This window comes from Canis aureus, chromosome 5 (genome assembly GCF_053574225.1).
Source record: "Canis aureus isolate CA01 chromosome 5, VMU_Caureus_v.1.0, whole genome shotgun sequence".
NCBI lineage: Eukaryota > Metazoa > Chordata > Mammalia > Carnivora > Canidae > Canis > Canis aureus.
The window spans coordinates 32,578,820-32,601,218 of NC_135615.1; the positions used below are offsets into that span (position 1 = coordinate 32,578,820).

Below are 22,399 nucleotides of genomic sequence, written 5' to 3' on the forward strand. Positions count from 1 at the left end.
ATATTTTTTTAAGTTTTGGGGGTTCCTGACTGGCTCAGTTGGAAGAACATGTGACTCTTGAGCTCCTGGTTGTAAGTTCAAGCCCCACATTGGGTGTAGAGATTACATAAATAAATAAAACTTTAAAAAATCATTTTATTTACCTTCCATTAACTCAGACTCTAGGACTGATGAGGTTACTGTTATGCCAAGGCGAGGGGAATAGACCAACCCACCTCGTGTTCCAAAATTGACGGCTGCTTAATTTATTTTGCATTTATTTGTAGCTCTCTTATCTGCCTACCTTAGGGCACAAATGGTCTGAGAAGGGGAAATAAAATAATTCGCTTTTTTGCTTCCATTTATAATTTATGCCCCAACTGCTCCTCAGATGGGTTTGAAGCCCAACGGTCCTGGTTAGTTGACCAGCTGGGAACTAAATTATTAAAACAATCCTTTGAAAATTAAAAAGACGCTTTCATATTCACTCCTCTTTTTTTTTCCCATGACTCGCTCATTTTTCGTGTTTTTCATGACATTTCAAATTTTGATCTAAATAACAGCAATAACTATCTTCAGATTCCCAAAATATTATAAACCAACAGTTATCTCATGTGACATTATGCCAGACGCAGATGACAGAGGCTGCACATGGCGCATCTTCCCCCAGGCGGGGAGGCGGCACGTCTGCGAGGGGCCTACAAGTCTCTGTGAAGCCAAGTGCGAGGAAGAGATGGATGGTGATGAACTTCGGTCCGGGGTGTTGGAGGACAGACTCATTCTGAGGACACTCAGGGTTGGTGGGAGCTGGAGTCGTAGAGATAGCCCTGCTTTAAAGGATAAATATATAAATGTGGGGCTTGCGGTTTTCCCAGATGCTCCCAGTTTACATCAGCTCACACCTGGGGACAGCTAGGAAAAAGAAAGGATCCTCAAGACTGGATAGAGCAAAGTTTGATCACAAAGGTAAAAAAAAGGGCAGCTCGGAAAAGGATCAGGAGTCACGATGGAGTAAAAAGAAGAAAATTCGCATCCTCCTTCTTTGACTTTGAAACATTCGTCTCACCCCAGGGAAATCAGAAATTTCTTAGAAATGAGCTCCACGGGAGCTGCGACGTGGAAAATTATCTTTAACCACAAATAAATCCATGGGAGACACAACTCCGTTTCTCAAGTATGTGGAAACCATTGATGCAAAATGCATTTGACTCATCGTTGGAAGGGAAGTTTTATTTAGCCGCGAAGCTGGGATGGTATTTTTAGAAAGAGTAAAGTTCAGGGAATTTTTAAAGTGTGGAATGCCTGCAGCAGATGACGGTTGGGGGGTGGGGTGCAGGAGTGACCGCCCTCCCCCTGCTGCCTCGCATTCCTGCACAGCAGCACTGAGGCCTGGGCTGCCTCGGGGGTCGGGGTCGGGGGACTCCCCCGGAGCAGCCGTGCCTGAAGCAGCCTTCTCTCAGTTTCTCCAGTGAGACCCGGCTCCCTGGAGAACACCATGTCAGAATTTCAGGACTGGGGAGGACCTGACTGGCCCATGGGTGCACCCCCCCACCCTATCCCAACGTAACCCTGAGGAGCAAGGCCCAGGGTTCTGGAAGCTTCCAACATCCCCACCAGCCAGGCTCCTCTGGGCACCACTGCCTTCACTTATCACCAGAGGATGTCACGCTGGAGGCCCCGAGGGAGGGGGATGCTCTCACCGCCTCCAGAGAAGGAGCACTCTGGGCGGAGCCGGGCTGTGCTGCCTGGCCGCCTGCAGCCTTCAGGGGAAGGGAGCAAGCGCTGCACCCCGCCCCCCCCGGGGGAGAACCAGAGGTGCCAAACCTCCACCTTCCAGGAACGCGCCCGCCCTCCTGCCGTTGCCCTGAGGCTTCTGCAGCCTCTAGACCTGCTGGGACTCAGACTCCATGGGCAGGTGCGCCCTTCACCCATCACCTCCCGACAGGTGGCCCGCGGCTGCATCCTGAGCCCACCACGCCGGCCAGAGCATGGACAGGGACCAAGACACGGCCCACGTGCGGCAAATCCATCCTTCTCCCTCTAAAAGGAAAACCCTGTATCATCCTGATTCAACAGAACCTTATAAAGCCCAGGAGTCGTGATGGATTTGAATACTTGACCTTTCTCATCGGTGTTCCGCTCTGCGCTCTGACCTTTCCAGGCCTGGTTCTCGTAAGGGCTGTAGAATCCAGGCCCCAGGGAAACCAACAGGCCACAAAGTTACGTGATTGACTTTCAAACCCTCTCTGAGGGGCCCCTGGGTGGCTCCGTGGCTGAGCGTCTGCCTTCGGTTCAGGGCGTGACCCCGGGGTCCCAGGATCGAGTCCCACGTCAGGCCCCCGACAGGGAGCCTGCTTCTCCCTCTGCCTGGGTCTCTGCCTCTCTCTCTGTGTCTCTCACGAATAAATAGATAAAATCTTAAAAATAAATAAGTAAAAAATAAAACCCTCTCTGAGCCGAGTGGATCAGATATTTTGGCATCCTTTTTTCTCATTTCCCCCCATTCCTTTTTAATCATTTCCCACACTGGATGGAAAGCGTTTTTGCCACACAACTAAGATACGAGCATGTCTCTGTCCTTCGGACCCATCTGGCTGTCAGAGACTCAGACAGATATCTTGATCATTAGGAGGGACTAAAGGATGCCTGAGGATACATGGGACGTTGCCCGGTCAAGCAGCTATAAAACACGGAGTGGGGAATTCCCGATTTCCTAGCATGAAGAATAACACAGCGTGTTTGCTGACACACCCCCTCCAGCCCACCCCTCCACCTCCATGTGGAATTCGGAGCTGGCACTTAGGGCCGAGCACTGGTCAAGCGCAGAAAGGAGACGCAGCCCCCATCTTCGGCTCCCGATAGTGTACCGGCCACACGCTTTAGAAGTTCCCTTCAGAATTCAGATTTTTGGAAATTCAGACAAAGACACATTTTGGTTTCGTTTCTGAAATATTAACTCAGGGGGGCAAAAGAAATCACTCTCAACGAAAAAAAAAAAAAAACAACCACATTGTACTGCTCTGTGCTTCCTAATCTGCCTCCTTAGTGGGGACTTTCCTGTTTTCTTTTTTATGTCTCCACCCCTGGGATAAGGAAGCATTACATATAGCACAGAGGGCTCAGTATGTAAACAGGCAGCTTGAAACATGCATCCAACCTATGGGACCAGCTTCTAGATCATGCCAGGACCTCCCTGAGATATACCCTGCCCCCCCCAGCCCATTCTCGGGGGGTCTCATCAAGGATCCACATTCAATCCCTGGGAGGTCTACAATCTTGATGAGAGGTGTCATTTAACTCGACGCATGCGAGAGAGTGGGTCGGGGTCTCCCCTGGTAGCAACTTTAACTTGTGACAAAGCAGGAGGGGACGTGGAGGCCTCGGGGCTCCAGACGCCTCCTCTTCTCTCACTGCTCCCTTGGCGCGAGGGTACTGTGTGGCGGCTCAGGCTGCTCCGAGAATGATCAACCACCGTGTGTGTACTTCAATCCCAGACCTACTTCGTCCACGTTCCAGATAGTGTATCAACCCCCCTGCTGGGCGTTGCCACCTGCACGGTCCAGTGGTGCGTCCAAATGGGCAAGTCCAACACGAAGCTGGCACTTCTCTCCTGCCAAACAGTTCGTCGTTCAGCCTTCCTGGTGTCATCGATGGCAGTTCCATTCTTCCCATTGCTTGGGACAGAAATCTGCGGTTAACTTGGTCTTGCCCTCCTGCTGCAGGTCGGCTGCACCAGCGAACCCCGTCAGATGCCCGGGTCCGACCACTCTTCCCTGTCGTTACAACACAGGTGTGAGCAATTCGAGCCTCTCACCTGGATTATGCAACAGCCTTGTAGTTGGTCTTCGTGCTTCCATCCGTGCTCCGTTAGGGTTTATTCTTGACACAGCAACCAGGGTCAGCTTTAAGTGCCAAATAGCAGCATCTCTGGACTCAGTAGCTCCCTACTTCACTCCGAGCCGGAGTCATGTCCCGCGGGCAAACACCCACCAGCACCGGCTGCCCTATTCCCCTCGTGTACTCTGCTTGGTCTATTGGAGTTTACTCTGCTCCAGCCCCCATGCATCCTGGCCAAGTGTCGTCCTCCCCAAGATACCATCCTGTCCGGCCCCACTCCCACTCCTGCGCCGCCCCACCCTGACTTCCATCCCTCCCCACACTGCACTCATCACCCTGTGACAAAGTGGAGCTGCCCAGTATGAGCTTCTGTTTAATGAACACCTGCCACCACCAGAGTGTCGTTGCCACACAAGAGTACACCTTTGTTTTTCTCGTTTACTATATCTCAAGTGCCGGCAAGAGTGCCTTGCACACAGTAGGTGTACATTTAATATTTGTTGAATGAATGCACATCTCCATGTGATCATGAGGGCCCAGAAGGATGCAAATATTCTATCTCCACACACAAACACATATACCTCCTAACAGAGTCCACTCTTGTGTTTCCATCTCCCACTGGGAAACACGGTTCAACATTCTCGTGATGATTAACCCACTTGACTCATCGATCCAAGCTTTATCTCCCCTGTTAGACTGTGACCAGCTGAAGTACAGACAATCCTCACATTTTCCTTCCTTGAAATCTCCCCATCCTTAAATATAGTAATGATTTTGGGGGAAAAAAAAAGTCTTAATGACAAGGAATTTTTCTTCAAGTCCAAAACCTAAGGTTGGAGGTAGTAAGTATCCCCACATTCTAGTGTATCTTCTGGAACATTCCAAAGAGAATGCTACAGAGCTCCCAGAACCATTTCCTCTCTATCAGATTAACCTGTAGGTGACTTGACCTTCCATATTCTACAACCCATAACCCATCTAACCTACAAATCCTATAAAAATGGGAACTAGAACTCATTTTTCTTGAGTTGAGGATTTTTCTTGGGCCAGTCTTGGCTCCTTAGAAGTGTTGTAGTGAATGAGTTGTCAAAGGCCTCAAGACAAGGCCTGGGCTCTAAGAGAACTGCTCCTAGAGACTGGGGTGCCTGGCAATCCAAGCCCTCACTGAGCAGTTGTGAACAGCAGAAGTCTTCCCCATGTGGTTTCTGCATGGAACTTGGGAGGAGATTCTGAAAATTCCATGTAGACCCAAGTACCCTCCTCTTTACTGAAATGGGAAGCTGACAGGGTGAGAAGAGAGCCAACGATGGGCAGTCCACATGTCCATGTGCCTCCTCCACTCTCAACATTTGGTATGGAAACAAGCGTCGAAGGGACATTACTCAAAGGTGGCCTTGAGTGATAGCCTGCTTCCCTGATGAGTCTTCTTATATGTGGCAGAGTTTTTTAAAGGGAGGACGAGAGTGGGATATTTTTCTAATTCACACAAAATACTCCTGCTATTTGATTTGGTCCTTTCTAGTCTTAGATGATTAAAACAAATGGCACAGAGAAGAAGGAAATTGTATCTGGGAGACTGTGTTTCAAAGTCAATGGGAAACATGACAAATTTCTATTTGTGGATAATAGACCAGCATCCTCTTTATTTTTATCCATTTCCCCGGGGCACTGAGGTGTGATTCTTTGAAGCACAGTGTCACCTCCATGACATGATATTTCACAGAAAGGATGCTTTAGCACTGATCAATCTATACTCAAGCCATTGTGTAAGTAACATATCCACAAGTTTTGTGCTTGAGGAAATGGGTCTTTTTCAACAAAATACTATTTGTAGGACATCTTGTGTAGACCCAAAGTGCCTAATATAAACACTGAGGAAAAATAAACATAGCTCAGACACAAAGAAATCACACATGATGAGTTGTAATTAATTAGAAGATTAACTGCATAAATGAGACCATATTCTCTTTAATTTTATGGTTTCATAGATAAATGCCATGTCCAGAATAGCTCCAAAAGCCTAACAGGATACAGGAATATCTATTCTCTCCCAAGGACATTTTTAATGAGAAAATGAAGAAGTAATTCATCTTAAAAATAATAACCTTATTGGGTGCACCCCATTGAATTATTAGAAGGAAGCTCATTTTGAGTTGATTTTAATGATTTCTCCTTCACTGTTTCATCCATAACAGACAGAACTTTTGACTCTGTCCCTGACTTAGAGTAGAATTTTCAAGAGAAAGCAAATTTTGCAGCCACTTGGTTCATTTACCTTCTGCTAACAGTTAGCTTGGTCTTCTGAAATGTGCAGAGCTGGGTATGCTGGGTAGGGCTCTTGTCCAGAGTCAGGGCCTGCTGTGGGCTTCTCACTGTCTTTACTAATTCCAGCCTCTGTCATTGACTAGCTTGTGAACTTGGGCCTCAGTTTCCTCATTAGTTAGATGAAAGAGGTCAGTTAGATTGTCTCCGATATGTAGAATCTCTAAGACTCACAAAGATCCTAGTAATGGACAAAAATCCCCTAGCATCATGGAAAGTGTCTGATCCAACGAAAATTACAAAATTATTTGTGGAACGTATTTCCATTTGGCAATCCATTATGTAACCAATGTTTCATGCATTTTTCAATGGCTCAAACATCGTATTATTTTTTAAATTTTAAAAATATATTTTTATTTATTTATTTGAGAGAGAGAGAACACACAGGAAGAGTTGAAGAGGGAGAGGGAGAAGCAGGCACCCTACAGACCAGGGAACTCAATGCAGGGTTCGATCCAGGGACCTGGGATCATGACCTGGGCCAAAGGCAGATGCATAACTGACTGAACCACCTTGGGCCCTTTTTTTTTTTATTTTTCATCTATGAGAAAGTACCTGCTGTAATCGCACTATGTGCAGCCTAAGTGGTCACCCACAGAGGTCCTGCAATGCAACCTTACTGGTCAACTCAGTTCCTGGATGGTTTAGAAAGCCCTCTCTGTCCACTCTCACCATCTCTGTTCATTTATCTTATAAAATCAGTGATGCACAGATCCTTTGGCATTTAATATGACAATAAGTCCTTTGCAACCTTAACCTCTGTTTTATGCAGCTACTGGTATTCTGTATGTTTGCATGTTCTGTACTCCATCTTCCTATGTAGTCTGCTAGACGGAGTGGGGTGTTTTTATTTACCAGGTAGCATTTGCTTCAAGGCTCAGGGGAACTCAAGTGTTGGAATGGATGGTAAAGTGGTAGACCCGGGACCCTGAATGTAACATATGCCAGCAATGTTAGAGATTGCCAAGGAAGATGAGCCTTTCAGTGGAAGGAGCCTCTGTGGGACTTGGCATTGATCTGCCATGGTAAATTTTCCATGATTCACAATCTGGTTTTCAGCCATATTGACCCCCAAATTTATCAAGAATGGTGACTTACACAGCATGTTAAAGAGTTCTAGGGCCACTTGTCGAGGCCCATGAATACATCTCAGAAAGAGAAACACAATCAGATGACTTAGAGGGATGCATTAGGTTAGACCAATCACAGGTTAACCAATCGCAGGTTAGAGCTACACTGATTGCGACCACGTGATACACCAGGGTTTTTGCATAAATGCTTTCTGCAGGAGTTTTACACAGATAGCACTCAAGATAGGAGATCTGATAAAGGTATATCTCCAACACTGAGGCTCAGGTTTTCTCTGTTACTCCTCACTAGATCCTTTATCAAAACCATCAGGAGAAAATGAAGGTAGAAATAGTACTTGTGAGGATGTAATAAAGCTGAGGTGTTTTCATGTGCATTATTTCACTCAATACCATAAGGAAGTAGGGTTTCTCCATTGTAGAAATGAGATAACCCTCTCAAAATGGTACAGTTAGTAAGTGGGTTAATATATGGATTAATGAATGCAAAACTGTCGGAGTTCCAGATGTAGTCAAAGTGGGCCATGCAAAGATCATTAACAGAAATAATGCAGTCATTATATCAACTTAAAATGCAAATAGAAACTGGTAATGAGAGGCACCTATTAACTTCTGTCAAGGAGAATAACTCTTGAGCTAAGAGAGAATATCTCAAAAAGGAAAATCCTAAAACAAGCCCTCAGAAATGTGTATTTTATGTCTGCAGACACCGTGGAGCTGGAGATAGTCTAAGCTGAATCCCTTCTATTTTGTGCCCAGCCTGAAACTACAATCCCATCCTTTACCTGGACATCGGCTAGGAAACAGAGGAACCACATGGAGCCCGGCCCTGACATTTACGACATTGATGGAATAAATCACATCAGACAAACTTGATGTCTTTTCCTGGTGGAATTATAAAATTCTAGAAATGGAGATGACAGTAGATGCCACCTACGTTTATTTTAGTAAAATACTGGATATCATATTTTCATGACACCTTCCTTTAAAAAGAAATTCCAAATGGTTTGGAAATAATGACTGTCATCTATGTTTTGAAGGTAGCTATGGTGTTGTAAATAAAAGGGAATACTGAATAATCCAATGGAACCCAGTCTCTCCCAGGTGGTGAGAGCCAAGGAGGACGAGAGGGTTGGACCAGAGAATGCCTGATACATTGGGAAAGACGGAGGGATAAGAAAACACAGGTGGTTTGGGACAACGATTTTAAACATAACGAAAAGAAGAAAAACTTTAGAAATAATCTTAAAAGAGAATCAGAGGTAATTCACTGGATGAGTCCAGACCCAAAGGTTCCAGAAGGTGCCTGCCAAGTTAGAAGCACAGTGAAAGTGCACGAGCATAGCAGACTGCTGGATTCTAGCGTCCTGACCATGAGCCCCGTGACCTCTTGCTAGAGAGTCTCCCTGGTGAGGGTCAGGGGGGCGCTCGCCGTGGAGCCGCTGGTGCTGGGCATCTGTCTACAGAGCTGTGACTCCACCTGACATACCTCCAGAATCCCCAGCCTGGTCCCTGGACCCATATGACCATAGTATTATAAACAGGCAGGTTGTTCCTTTTCAAGATTTTCACCATTACTTTTATTTCCTCCATGCCTATTCAATACTATTTTTCTCTTTCTACTATATATATATATTATATATATTTTTTAGTAGGTCAAGAAATTTTTTCTGGCAAAGTTTTTCAAATGATTCACTTATAAAAATATCTACATTTTTGTACTTTTGGTTATGTTACCAGTAATGGGCTTCTCCTGAGAAACATAGTCCAGATAAATAGGTACATGGGTAGATAGATAGATAGATGATAGATTAGAGAGATGGAGGTTGATTGATTGATTGACTGATTATGAGATATTGGCTCCTGCGATTATGGAGGCTGAGTCCCGTGATCTGCTGTCTGCCAGCTGGAGATCCAGAGAGCCCGTGATATAATGCAGTCTGGACTCTGCGACCCCAAGAACCGGGGAAGCCAATATTGTAATATGCAGTCTGAGGGCAGGAGAAGAGATGTCCCAGCTCCTTTGTGAGGCAGGAAAAAAGGAACGAGATCCTCCTTCTTCTGCCTTTTGTTCTCTTCAGGCCATTGGTAGATTGGATGACACCCACACCCACCCACCCTTGGGAAAGGCCACCCACTTTGCTGGGTTCAACGGATTCAAATGCTCATATCTCATCTGAAAACACCCCCAGAGACACGCCTAGAAGGAATGCTTCATCTGAGCGCTCTGCGGCAGGTCAAACTCACACGTTAAATTAATCGTTGTAGCTACTTAACCTCAATATCTCTGTCTTCATCCTTTGAAATCAGTGGCGAAAGATTTAACATCCAAAGACCACCCAACCCTTCCTCCCAGGTATATTAAAGGATAGATGGAGTCACACACATTTAAATCTGAAAGAATTCTCAGGATCACAGGCTAAGGGATTTAGAATTTCCTCAGCTGCGCCTTTGCTTTTGGTCAAATGCAGTCAATGTGCTTGGAATCTGACGTCAAAGGGGGCCTTGTATAAACAACCACACATTCAATGGGACGCCGGCTAGGTTGATAAGGGCTCACCGAGGACCAAAGTCTCTATGTCTCTAGTCATAGTCCAGAGGCAGGCAGGCTCCGGGGGCTGTGGGCAGCTCTGTTCCTTGAGGTCATCCAAGGGCCCAGGTACTTTCTCTCTTGTTGCTCACATCCTCCAGAATGATTGTTTCTGGTCTGCGGAGATGAAGCTGGCCCCAGTCCGCGAGATGAGAGAAGGGAGGGCTGGTGGAAACCAGCACAGGTCTGGGATCGCGCTCCTTTATCTGGAAAGTGGTCACGGGCCCCTCCTTAGCTGTACCTTCTTGACTCCCAAGGAGCAGGGGACGAAGGGGAGAGGTGGAGCCTGCTGCTATAAGGAAAAGGCAAGAAGGTGTGGAGTGACAATCAGAGCCTTTCCACATTCAGCACCCACATGCAAAAGCCTGGTAGCATGAGATTAAGGTGACGTGGTAGGGACCAGCTGGAAACAAGGATAAAGTAGCCACTGGAAAGAAATCCCTGTTTTGTTTTTGGATAAAATACAGGAAAGATATTGCCAGTAGAAGCCAACAGGAGAACAGGCATCCAGGCCGCAGACCCTTCTCCCTCAATGTTGGGCAAATGTGTCCCTTGCTCTCCAGCTGCAGACACCATAGGCCACGTGTCGAGGTCCATGAAACACATCTGCAGCTTCCCCTGGTCTCTACATGTCCAGGCTTCTCCCGCACACGACCTACTCCCCGTCTCGACACCCATCACCTGCTGAGGCCACCAGAGGCTGTAAGCATCCTCGTGTCGCCCTGTGCCCCGCTCGCTGGCCTCCGCCACCTGGCCTCACGCAGGCCCCTTGCCAGGTCTCATCCCTTTGGAGACGTGCCCACGATCGCCCCTGTGACCACCAGGGCTCCTGATCCTTTTATCCTTGGATAGAAAAACACTTTTCACAGCAATGCCTCTGTACTTGCTGTCTGTGTTTGAAGTCCTTTTCCTGTTAAGGACCCCACAGCAGATGCGTCCCTACGGGAGGCAAGCACGACAAAGCCTTGGCCCTCAGCGCCTGCCCTGCGGCCCATGGCTGTGGCTCAGTCGCCAGCGAATGACGCACAGACAGCTGTCTTCAGGGCGCTTTTGACCCTACGCTCCCGGGGTAACAAAGGAGTAGTGGCAGGTCGCTGTGAAGCGCCGCAGCGGCAAAACTGGCAGCTCTCAGAAACTGTCACTCTTTATGGGTCCCAAACAATCCATATGTATGTTTAGGGACAAAAACCCTTCATGACCGTCGGTGAGCCAGCCTTAACGTGATGACTTGGCAACACGGGAAAGATAAAAGTCGCTGCCCAGACCTTTCATGTCGGTTGGCTACTGCACCAGCCCAGGCAGGACGACATCCGCTCCTTTCACGGGGCCAGGTTGGCTGATGGGCGGCCTCTCGGGGCAGAGGACACAGAGCCTGCTGGCGGCTGGCGGAGCAGCGGTGCCCCCTCCCGCCCCGCTCTGTCACCCTGTCTCGTCATATGTGCTCCGTGGTCCAAATGCAGCTTTCGTCTTCCACTCTTGCCCTTCCCAGAGCAGTTTGTTCCTCCCCCTCTGACATCTTATTAATATTTGCTCTTGGGAAAACGGGGACCGTGATCGAATTTTTAACTGTGCTTGATCGGATGCACATGCCACCTCTGCAGGATCCGCCCCCCAAGAGTCATCCCATCTCGTGGAACCCACACCGTGGCCCCAGGTTGGCAAACATTCAGCTCCCCGGGAGTGAGGAGCTGAGTAGTTTTCTAAACAGTGATGGTGACAACGAAGGGTGTAACTCAATGGTTGTATTCGGACAAGACGAGACTCGATGACCCACAGCGAGTCTGTGACAGCCCTGAAGCAGCCAGAAAGGCGCAGCCAGGTGGGCAGGGGTTCTAAGAGCGACAGAAGTACATCAAGAGGAAAGATTGAGACCCAGGGTAGCCACGGGGGTGCCGTGTCCACGCTCGATGCCAGGGACTCTCGCTTCCATTCCGTCAAGGAGCTTCCAGGCCAAGGGGACACTACAGGTCCCGGTCTGCCGGGGTTCCTGGGGACGCATCAAGGGGACAAAGCCTCAAAGAGGGTCTGATCTCCACGGGCGCACATGCTTTCACAGGGGCCAGCGAGGCAGTGGCCTGGCAAGGAACAGTCATCTCTTTCTAGCTCTTTGTTTGCATTTTAACTGGCAACGCATGTTAGAACAAGGGCACCTTGAGAGTGCCTCGAAATATCACATTTGTGGGTATTTGTTCACTTGGCGCAGAGGTGCAGCACAGTTCTTGCAGACCAGTGCAGGATGTTTTTTACCTTAGCTTTTATTTATTTATTTTACATTTTTTTTTAATTTAAGTTCAAGTTGCCCACATAGAGTATAACCCCCAGTTCTCATCCCATCACGTGCCCTCCTCAGTGCCCGTCACCCAGTATTTATTTATTTATTTATTTATTTATTTATTTATTTATTTATTATAGACACACACAGAGAGAGAGAGAGAGAGAGGCAGAGACACAGGAGGAGGGAGAAGCAGGCTCCATGCCAGGAGCCCGACATGGGACTCGATCCCGGGACTCCAGGATCACACCCTGGGCCAAAGGCAGGCGCTAAACCACTGAGCCACCCAGGGATCCCCACCCAGTTTTTTAAATGTACCTTTCCCTGGGGTTCCCCAGGATCTGGAGCAACAGGAAATAGTGCTTTTGCTTCACTAATTTTTTCTTTGTTTGTTTCTAAAGTGCAGTGACCTCATATAATTTCACTCACTTGAAATACAGGCTCTGACTCCAGTTCTGGCAAAGCACAACCAGCTTAGGTTAAATTCACATATTATAATGGCTCGTGCTGCTACCTTGGCCTGCAGTCACAGCCCCCTAGCCCCTGCCCGGCTCCCCACATTTGCCTTGGTGCTGCTTTCCCTTGGGCAGGAATCCCATCAGCAGTGGGGCCTCCTCCACGGATATTCCCCCCACCACCACCCTGTTTCCCCTCACTTGCTCTTCCCACAGCTTCTCTCCTCTGAGTGACCTTAAGCTCCAGGTACTGCACTTAACACCTCTCAGCATGCTCAAGATGTGCATGTCTGTCTCCTCCAAAAATCCGTGGCTTGCTCCTCTTTATGCTCTTCGCACCGGGCACAGCAATGTAGGGGACGTGCGATGTGCCCATAAACACGTGAGCAGAAACGAGGAACTGTGCGTGACACATGCTAGTTATTTGGCCAAAGAGGCTGCAGATGAAGAAGCCCTCCTGCGACTGTGTGTAAACTCAAGCCTGCAGCTCACAGCCTGGGAATCACTGATCAGAATGGGCTTAGGAAAAAAATAAGAGGTGACACATTAATTCCTGTGGGCCCCACAAAGCTGAGCTGGTTCTGAGGACATCTCTGCTGATTCCGCAAGACAAAGCCTCCGGAGATGGACTCTGGACAAGAGCTCCGTTGAGTCTTTAGCAAGATGCCCTCCCCCCGCCTGACAATGTCAGCGCAGAACTCAGAAATCCTACGGATCTCCTTACATGAGGAAACTGGCTTGCTGCTGAGTAGTCTGGGAGCCTCCATACAAGTCAGACTCTAGGCCCATAACGTAGATGTCACGGTCTAGTGATAGGAAGGCGCGTTACGTATTTTATTTAATCTTTGCACCAACCCTATGAGGCAGGTGTTACTGCAATCCCTACTCTACATATGTGAACACTGAGACTCAGAGGGCCTGAGGAGCTTCACCTGGTGTCCATCCTTCTCCAAAGCCTACCAGTATTGCCAGGGAAAGCACCCAGACCCGTGGAAGCTTCCAGCGTTGCCTCATCGCTGCTCCAAAGGCCTCACACTGCATCTCCCATCGAGGCATTCGCGCTCAGCAGCATCTCAGCTGTGACACCTGCTCTGACTGTCATATTCATCCACTGGTGTCCTTGACACAGTGGGAAGGCGACTGGCCTGGAAAACAGCCCAGTTTTTGTTCTGTTTTGTTTTGTTTTGTTTTGTTTTTCTTTTAAATATTTTATTTATTTACTCATGAGACACAGAGAGAGAGAGAGGCAGAGACAGAGGCAGAGGGAGAAGCAGGCTCAATGCAGGGAGCCTGACATGGGACTCCATCTCGGATCCCAGGCTCAACCGCTGAGCCACCTGGACACCCCAACAGCCCACATTGATGTCGCACCTCAGCTGCAAGCTGGGGATAGGAGCATGGGTGTGTCTCCTAATCTTGCTTCCTAAAACAGAGGAGATTGACTGAGCATCATCCCCATGTAAGAGCAAACAGTCTACTCTTTTTCTTTCTTTCTTTCTTTCTTTCTTTCTTTCTTTCTTTCTTTCTTTCTTTCTTTCTCTTTCTTTCTTCTTTCTTCCTTTTCTTCCTGAGTAATTAACAATAATGATTGAATTGTTTTTGCCATTTCTTCTTATTTTATGGGAGCTTAATTTTGGAGAAAATTAAAACTCAAACACTAAAGAGACGCCCAATGCTGACTACGTGGAACACGGACAAGAAGCCTTTCCTGGCTATCTTGTGTTGGTGGCCTGAGGCCCGGAACGTACGCAGCGTGCCTCCTCGGAAGGTCTGGGACAGAAAATCACGTGGTCTCCACTGGCTCATGGTGGATGCTCAGGCTAGAAGAAGGATCTTGAGATGTGCACAATGCTGGTCATTTTCCAGGTAATGGCCTGAGCATTGTCACAGAAGAGACTTTTGACATCACCTTCCCTGGAGCTTTCGCTAAAGGAACATGCCATCCTTGAGAGTTTTCCATCATTAAATGAGAACCTGTGGCCTCTTTCCCTGCTACACCTATTCAAAGGGGCCTTGGATGCTGACCGCTGCATTGCCACCATCATTCCCTGAACCACATATTCCTCCAGAAGCATCCTCAGATTTTTGTAGAATTAGGCAGCATTTCAGGTAAGTTGAGCTTTAAACCTGTTGTGTGGTGTGGTGCCAGAGCAGAAGGTCAACAGGAACCGTTTTCATCATCAGCCACCTGAGCGGATCATGCCAGGGCCATGTGTGCCGCGGTAGCTTCTTGCACTGACTGCTTTGTTTTACACACTTGTGTTGGTTCCCTTCCATGTTCACCTTGTTAAGCTCTTGGTTTCTGGAGTCCGGCTGCCCCCAGGCAGGGACTGAGGGACGTGTAAACGCCAGTGCAGCTCAACACTGACCTCCAAGTTCTTTCCTTTCTCTGTCAGTATTCTGGGAAACGCTGCTGCCATCACCTACGCGATAGCCTGCTAATCTTTGAATTGGTCAAAAAGTCACTTATAAAGAGGAGCTGTTTCTTGTATAAAGGTTGGCACTCAGCAGAGCTGTTTTACAGGAAAACAGGGGGCCATTCGGACATCAGTGTGCCCAACCGGCATTAACTGTTCTTGACAATCCTGCCTCAATAACTGTTTTTTGTTTTGTTTTGTTTTGTTTTTTGTTTTTTGCCTAGTGTTGATGCCAGAGAAGCATAATGGGCTAAAGCAACCCAAGTGTGTCATCCTGCAGTTCTGGAGATCAGAGTAGGAACTGGGTCTCATGAGGCTAAAATCAAGCTATCCAGAAGGTGTCTTCCTTTCTGGAGGATCCAGGGGAGAATCTGTTTCCTTTCCTTTCCAGCTTCTAGAAGTCACCTTTACTGCTGCTTTCATGGCCCCTTCCATCAGCAAAGCCAGCAGAAATGTCAGACTGACTTCCTCTCATGATGGCATCTCTGTTGTTTCCTCCACGCCTAACACCCTCTTCCAATGGTAAGGATCCTTGAGATCATATCAGGCCCACCGGGATAATCCAGGATAATCTCCCCATCTCAAAAGCTTTAACTTAATCATGACTATAAAGTTCCTTTGGCCAAGCAGAGTAACATATTCACAGGTTCTGGGGATTAAGATACAGACATCTTTGTGAGATCTTTTTTTTATTTTTTTCAGCTTAACAGAGTGTGGCCTCTGTTTAAGACAGGGAACTCAAGGGAACTCTGTTTAAGACAGGGAACTCAGGATCATCTTTGCTACTTTTCCTGCTTCTGTTCCTGCTAGGAACTGCAAGGAACTCCATCCCACTTTACGCATGTCTCATAATGCTAATAGCATATATTCTCCTTGTAGGGGACAAAGAGTTAATATTTCCTAGAACAGATGACATCTAGGAGAGGAGCAAGTGAGAATGAGTGGATGAAACCATGATGTGTGCATTCCAGATCACCGGAGCTAGACATCTTGGCAAGTAGGCCCTTGACTTTGTTCTAGTTGGTTTCCAGATGTCTGAGGGGACATATACACCAGATCACCATCCTCAATAAAGACGCTCAGACCCTGAACAAAGATGAGACTCTCTCCTTTCTTTTCTGAGTCCATCTGTACTGCTCTGTCTCCATCTTCAACCCTGCTTTCACCTCCTGCTGGCTCACATTTGAGTTCCATCCTTCTGAAGCCAAGGACCTTCTTGTCTGGTCCTATGGGACCCTGTGTGGGTCCTCAGCCCAACCTGTGGGCATCGTGTTCTCCAAGGATTCATGTCTCCCACATGCAGAATATATCACCATCCCCAGGCCCCTAAAGGCAGCCACCCTTTATAGCATCAGATCTAATATCTCTCTCTCAGTCTAAAAGTCCCAAATCTCATCATCTAAATCAGGTCTGAAGTGAGGCTCTTGGCACAATCCACCCTGGACCAAAGCTCCTCTCCATGTGAACCTGTGAAACTCATGAAACAGGTTATCTGCTTCTGAAATATAATGTTGAAACAGGCATGGAACAATAGTTATAGAGATTCACATTCAAAAAAAGTAGACAAGAAAGCAAAAAGGAGCCCCACTAGTCCCAAGCGATTCCAAAATCCAACTGGGCACACACCATTGGGAATCAAAGCCGGAGAACAATCCTCCTGCTGGGCTGGCTTTGAGTCATCCTTCCAAGAAACAACTAATCAACACCAAAGAACAGCATGTACAAACAGCTCTGTTAGGGTCAAGTCCAGGTTGGAGGAGTCCAAATTGGGGACACTCAGAAGATCCATCGTGGGGCAAAACCCCATGTGTAGCATGGAGAGAATTCTGTGAAGGGCTCAGGCAGGAAAGCCTGGAAGTGTTTGAGTTCTATCCTCTTGAGATCTGGTGGCAGACAGGGCAACATTTCTTACAAAACACAGACAAATATCTATGTAAAAATTAATCTTTCAGAGTTTGATACTTCCATAAAAGTGAAAAAGTCTTCTTCCAGACATCAAAGAATACATTATACTCATCTAAAAGAAAATTAAGCTCCTGTCTGTTCTGAGTTAATAGCTCAGCCAAATGAATCATGTTTCCTAGGTTTACCCTGGTTTTGAATATTGGGCCTCACATAAGTCATGACAGAAGAATATTAGTCTCCCATTTGTACCCAGAAAAACAGGTGCAGAAACAGGAGAATATGCATTAGAGCCAAAGTGGAAATGCAACTTATAATCCAACATACTATTTTAATCACTGAAAAAAATCACTCTTGTTCATGCCCAAGGAACCTGAAAACTCGTAGGATTTTCACTTTTAAGGAAGCGGACCATACAAGCTAGAAGCTGAGCTAGCTACCCGCCCCCCCTCCCCAGAAGACTGTCTGTAATGGTCTACCCTGCACCTCTGGGCTTCTGTACGTCCGTCCGTTCTGGAATGTACCTCTGCAAGTCTTCAGTTGTCATGTAAACAAGGGAGAGTGTGTGGGGGAACAACAGGGCATGCTAGATTCCCTTGCCACATTTGCTAGGCCAGCTCTTAGAAAGGTTAAGGGACAGGACCACTAATGTTCCCATGGATGTTGATGGGCATCCGAAGCACTCAAATGTATATCAAGAATTTTTTTTTTTTTTTTTTTTTTTTTTACAATCTGAGAATATGATAGGATCAGTTGTTGAGGGGATTTTAAAGATTGGTCGAACCAACTAATTTCATAGATGAGAAAACAGAAGCTTAGAGAATTTACAAGGCTTAGGCAGCTATTGGTGGCAAGACCAGCACCAGAATTCAGGTTCTGTGCAGCTCTGCCCATTGCTTCTCTGCCTGTGTATATAAAGGAAAAACTCTAAGTCCCAGAGACCTTGTCTATATGGTTTTCCCTTTTGTACAGTAGTTTGAATCTAATGGATTGACTGTGTCATGCTTTCTAAAAACTGCTAGAAACCCACACAAGTGCACATAGACATATCTTGACAGCCTCCAAATATTGTGTACTGAGGAAATTCTCACAGTTAGCCTTGGGTGGGGCCAGATGCCTCGCAGGGCTTCTCCCCACCCAGGACGAACCCTCCATCTGTGGGTAGGGGGGCACCCAGGCTTGGAGATGGGTTGACAGGTCTACCCACCATGGAACCCCTTCAGCCCTGGGACAGCAGAGCCTCTGACGACATCAGGCTGCAAGCTTCCCATCACAGGCACACTATAAGGTGATGTGCAAATATTATAATTTCCCACACACACCAGGTCTGGAAATGCCTCAGGATAACATTTGGGCTGCATTTTGTGTATTGCGCTGAGTATTTCATAAACATTACCTCATACAATCCTCATGTCTATCTACATGCACGTCATCATCGTGCTTTAGTAGGCATAGGGAGGGGAGGGGACTTTCACAGAATACATCCTAGCCAGTGACTGGCCCTGGATCTCACACAGAGGACATGGGAAGGTTCCAGAAAAGCTTATCTAACCTATACCTGCAAATCATTGGAGTCAAACAAGACCAACAGATGCTCCTGCTATTAGCAGAAGAAAGCAGCAAATCGGATGAGATTCTACCTGAAGGAGGAGCTTGAACTCACCTGTGGATCGCTGGCATCCAGACAGAGCTAACACATGTGCCCACCTCACTAAATCACTCTAAGGCCCCAGAGGAGGGAGGTAGAGCCAACTGAGCTGTCAGACGCCGAAGACTGAAATACTTTCTACTGAACTTTCATCTTCAAAGCTCTGCTGGCTGGAAGGGTGACACCGGACCGCCCATATGCAAGGTGCAAGTCTTCAGCGACCCGTAGCCACTTGCACAAGTCCCCTTCGCGAAATATGTATTTCCCTCCGCCCACATCCCATCCTATCTGAGTAGGATGAAATGACACATTCCTTTTCCCAAGTGGGCTGCTTGCGCATATCAGCCACATCAAGAATTTGAAGAACGATAACGCGGAGCCCATAGTAACTTGCCGGCAGAATTTGCTCCACGAGGTAATCCAGCTGAGAGAGGCAATAGAGTCACACACAAATTCTAAATGCCATTTCAAAGCCAACCAGGGGCTGGAGAATCACTGATTTGTGTTTATGGTAATGACATTGAAAAGTCTAAAAATTATAGGGTTGTTTGCAGAGATGGGCGTCTTATAAAATAACGGCATCCAGCTTTGTGTAAACATGAAAGAAAGTCATCATGCTGTGGAGGGTGAAAAAAAAAAAGTTTCCTTAAAAGAATGGAGAAAATAAGACTCCATTTCAGACCAAAAAAAAAAAAAACTTCAAAGGCTATCAGGATAGTCATGTAGTCATGGAATTTTAAAAAGAGAATCTCCCTCAAAGAATTCTCTAAAATTTCCTAAACTTAAAAGCATTATTTCTCTTCAGACACCTAATTGAAATTGCATTACCAAACCCTACAATACAACCTCTCACCAAGAAATAAAAACAGATTGCTTGCATAGTGGATGTTCCGTGCTTGCCACATTTATTTTTTTTATTAATTTTTTTTTGCTCTATTTTTATTGGAGTTAGATTTGCCAACATATAGTATAACACCCAGTGCTCATCCCATCAAGTGCCCCCCTCAGTGCCTGTCACCCAGTCACTCCGTCCCCAGCCCACATTTAAATACGATTATTGATCTTCTTCCCACGGTCAGGATACCAACATTCCATGGCAACTGCGAAAGAAAGACCAAGATAATATTTTCCACGGCAATATTTAGGCCCTTAGGGGGTATTTGCTTATGTTTAGAGGCTGTGTCACCTGAGAAGCGTGGGCAATGATCAGATGTCTTCTTGAGCATATTTTGGGGTTTTTTCCTATTCACAAATGGCTTGCCCCTAAGCTGTTCAGAGGTTCCCATGGGTTGCATTCGGGGCCATCGCGTGAGCATCAACCTGCCCAGAGCAAAGGCCTGCATGGATGGAATGAGAACCTCTCGGCCTTTGAGGCATTTGAATTCCATTAACCCCAGGGGCAGTATATGGAGAGGCTTTTCAATGTGTCATCTCTGTGATCCACAAAAGCCATTCGACACCCCAGGTCGGCCTTCATCAGCCAGTTGGCCTACCTCTGCTCAGCACATGGGGAGTAACCGCACTCACTCCTGGAACAGCCGTGAGGACTCCCGACAGGAGCAATTCAGAAGCATCCCCTCCAGTGCCTGAAATAGCACGGGGACTCAGTAATCTTGGCCCTTCCTGTTATTGGTTCACACTGATACTAATGATCTCAGTAGTGTAGACACTACATTTTTAGGAAGCGTGAGCAGATAGTTGCATTTCACAATATAAAATGTGAATGCATTATTTTAACAATTCCCTTGGATCATAGAGCTTGAAATATATATTATTTCATGGGTTTTAAAATTGAATGAAATATATTACTGAGTCTTTAAGTGTCGTAGGAATGATCAGTACTATTATGCCTTTGGGACCTCTGTACGTAACATATATGTTTACATGTGTGTATATTTACCTAAGTTTAGTCACTTCAGAGATCTTGGCAGATATGTTGATACTGGATTCTTCAACACCATTTGTTCTGAAAAACAAATATATCACAGAAACAAAACCACAGCTTGGGAAGATACCCTCTTAGCAAATACGGGGCTTATAGTAAACTGTCTGTTGTAGGCTAAAGTTGTGTCACTCACAGTGGTTGCACTCAAGTATCTGCAAACTCAATAGCTATTCCAACCGCTTCTATATTGAGGCTTCCCCTTAAATCAATATCTCGTTTTCTCTGAAATCTATTCAGAAAAAGCAGCACATGTAATCAGCTCTTCTGGCTAATGGTATCGTGTACAATATATTCAGTTACAGAGGATTTGAGGACGATCAAAGCAGAACCTTGGGCTTCCAGGGCTTGCCCTGGAAGCTGCGGGAAGAGAAGTCCTTTTCCATTTGACAACGAAGTAAGAATTTTCACAAAACATTTTCTTAAAAAAAAAATACACAATATCAACTAGACATCAATAATCAATTTTTTTAGAGGGGGAGGAGGGGCTGAGACAGAGGGAGAGAGAGAATCTCAAGCCGACTCCCTGATGAGCACAGAATCCACAACGGGCTCGATCTTAGTACCCTGAGATCAGGACCTGAACCGAAATGAAGAGTTGGGTGTTTGAGCCACCCACGATCTCAAATTTTTTAAAAAGAAAAAACATTTGGATAAAGAAGATGTGGTTTATGTATACAATGGAATATTCCTCAGCCATTAGAAATGACAAATACCCACCATTTGCTTCAACGTGGATGGAACTGGCGGGTATTATGCTGAGTGAAGTAAGTCAATCGGAGAAGGACAAACATTGTACGGTCTCATTCATTTGGGGAATATAAATAATAGTGAAAGGGAATATAAGGGAAGGGAGAAGAAATGTGTGGGAAATATCAGAAAGGGAGACAGAACGTAAAGACTGCTAACTCTGGGAAACGAACTAGGGGTGATGGAAGGGGAGGAGGGCGGGGGTGGGGGTGAATGGGTGACGGGCGCTGAGTGGGGCACTTGACGGGATGAGGACTGGTGTTATTCTGTATGTTGTAAATTGAACACCAATAAAAAATAAATTTATTATTAAAAAAAAGAAAAAAAAAGAAAAACATTTGAGGAGACCAGGGAATTTTTTTAAAGTTCCATAATATATTTCTACAATATCCTATTTATTTTGAATTCTCAGAAACGTATTATTAGAAATCTTTGCATTCACAAAAACACGCACATTCATGCCATTTAGATCTTTACCAGACAGTCCCTGACACCCTCGCATACACAATAAAAATTATTTACTCCCTGCAAAGGACCAACGTCAAAACACTTTAAGGATCTGGGCAAATGAATTCTTCCGTCTTTGATTTCTTCTTGACTGCATACAAGAGAAAAATAGATGCTAATGACAGCCAAAGGAAAACCTTATTTTCTGAGTGATCCAACATATCCAAAGAAATACTGACTTCTAAAAAATACACATTTTTTTAAAATGGATTATTTACAAACCTCAAGTATAAAACAATTACATGGTGTGTAGGTACAGACGCAGTGCTTCCTCTCATTGGAGCCTAGCACCATCCTTTTCACCACGCTTTCCTTGCTAGCTAGCCAACATGCTTTTGTTTTATCATTCAAGGCCTAGCCCTGATTTCTGACATCACAAGACAGTGTTGCTATGGGAACGGTGGCTTTGTGTGTCCCTGAGGAAACAAAGGGTGGGTTCCATGTGAGGATTTCAGAGCAAACCTGGTCCCCTGTGTTAGTAACTGGTTGTGGTCACCAGCATATTAAATATTATCAGCAAAATTCCATTCATCCTTTACAAGTCCTGTTTCCAGTAAATCCTTCTTTCAATACATGACATTACAACCCTGGCACACAAAAAACGAGGTTTTGCAAGGTTTGGAAGCTCACCTTTCAAAAGCAGGTAGCAGGATTTTGAATCCTGGCTTTTGTCTTTGGAACTCCAGGTCA

General features: G+C 46.2%; 1 long non-coding RNA gene across 1 annotated transcript; it reads right to left on the reverse strand.

The window, feature by feature from the left end:
- Nucleotides 1-19,392: 19,392 nt before the first annotated feature.
- LOC144313919 (uncharacterized) lies at nt 19,393-22,069 on the reverse strand. The gene is made up of 5 exons (XR_013379569.1): nt 21,932-22,069; nt 20,411-20,476; nt 20,004-20,096; nt 19,697-19,847; nt 19,393-19,610 (listed from the first exon to the last, which is right to left on the reverse strand). It is a non-coding gene; the product is annotated as an uncharacterized LOC144313919 (long non-coding RNA).
- Nucleotides 22,070-22,399: the final 330 nt, after the last annotated feature.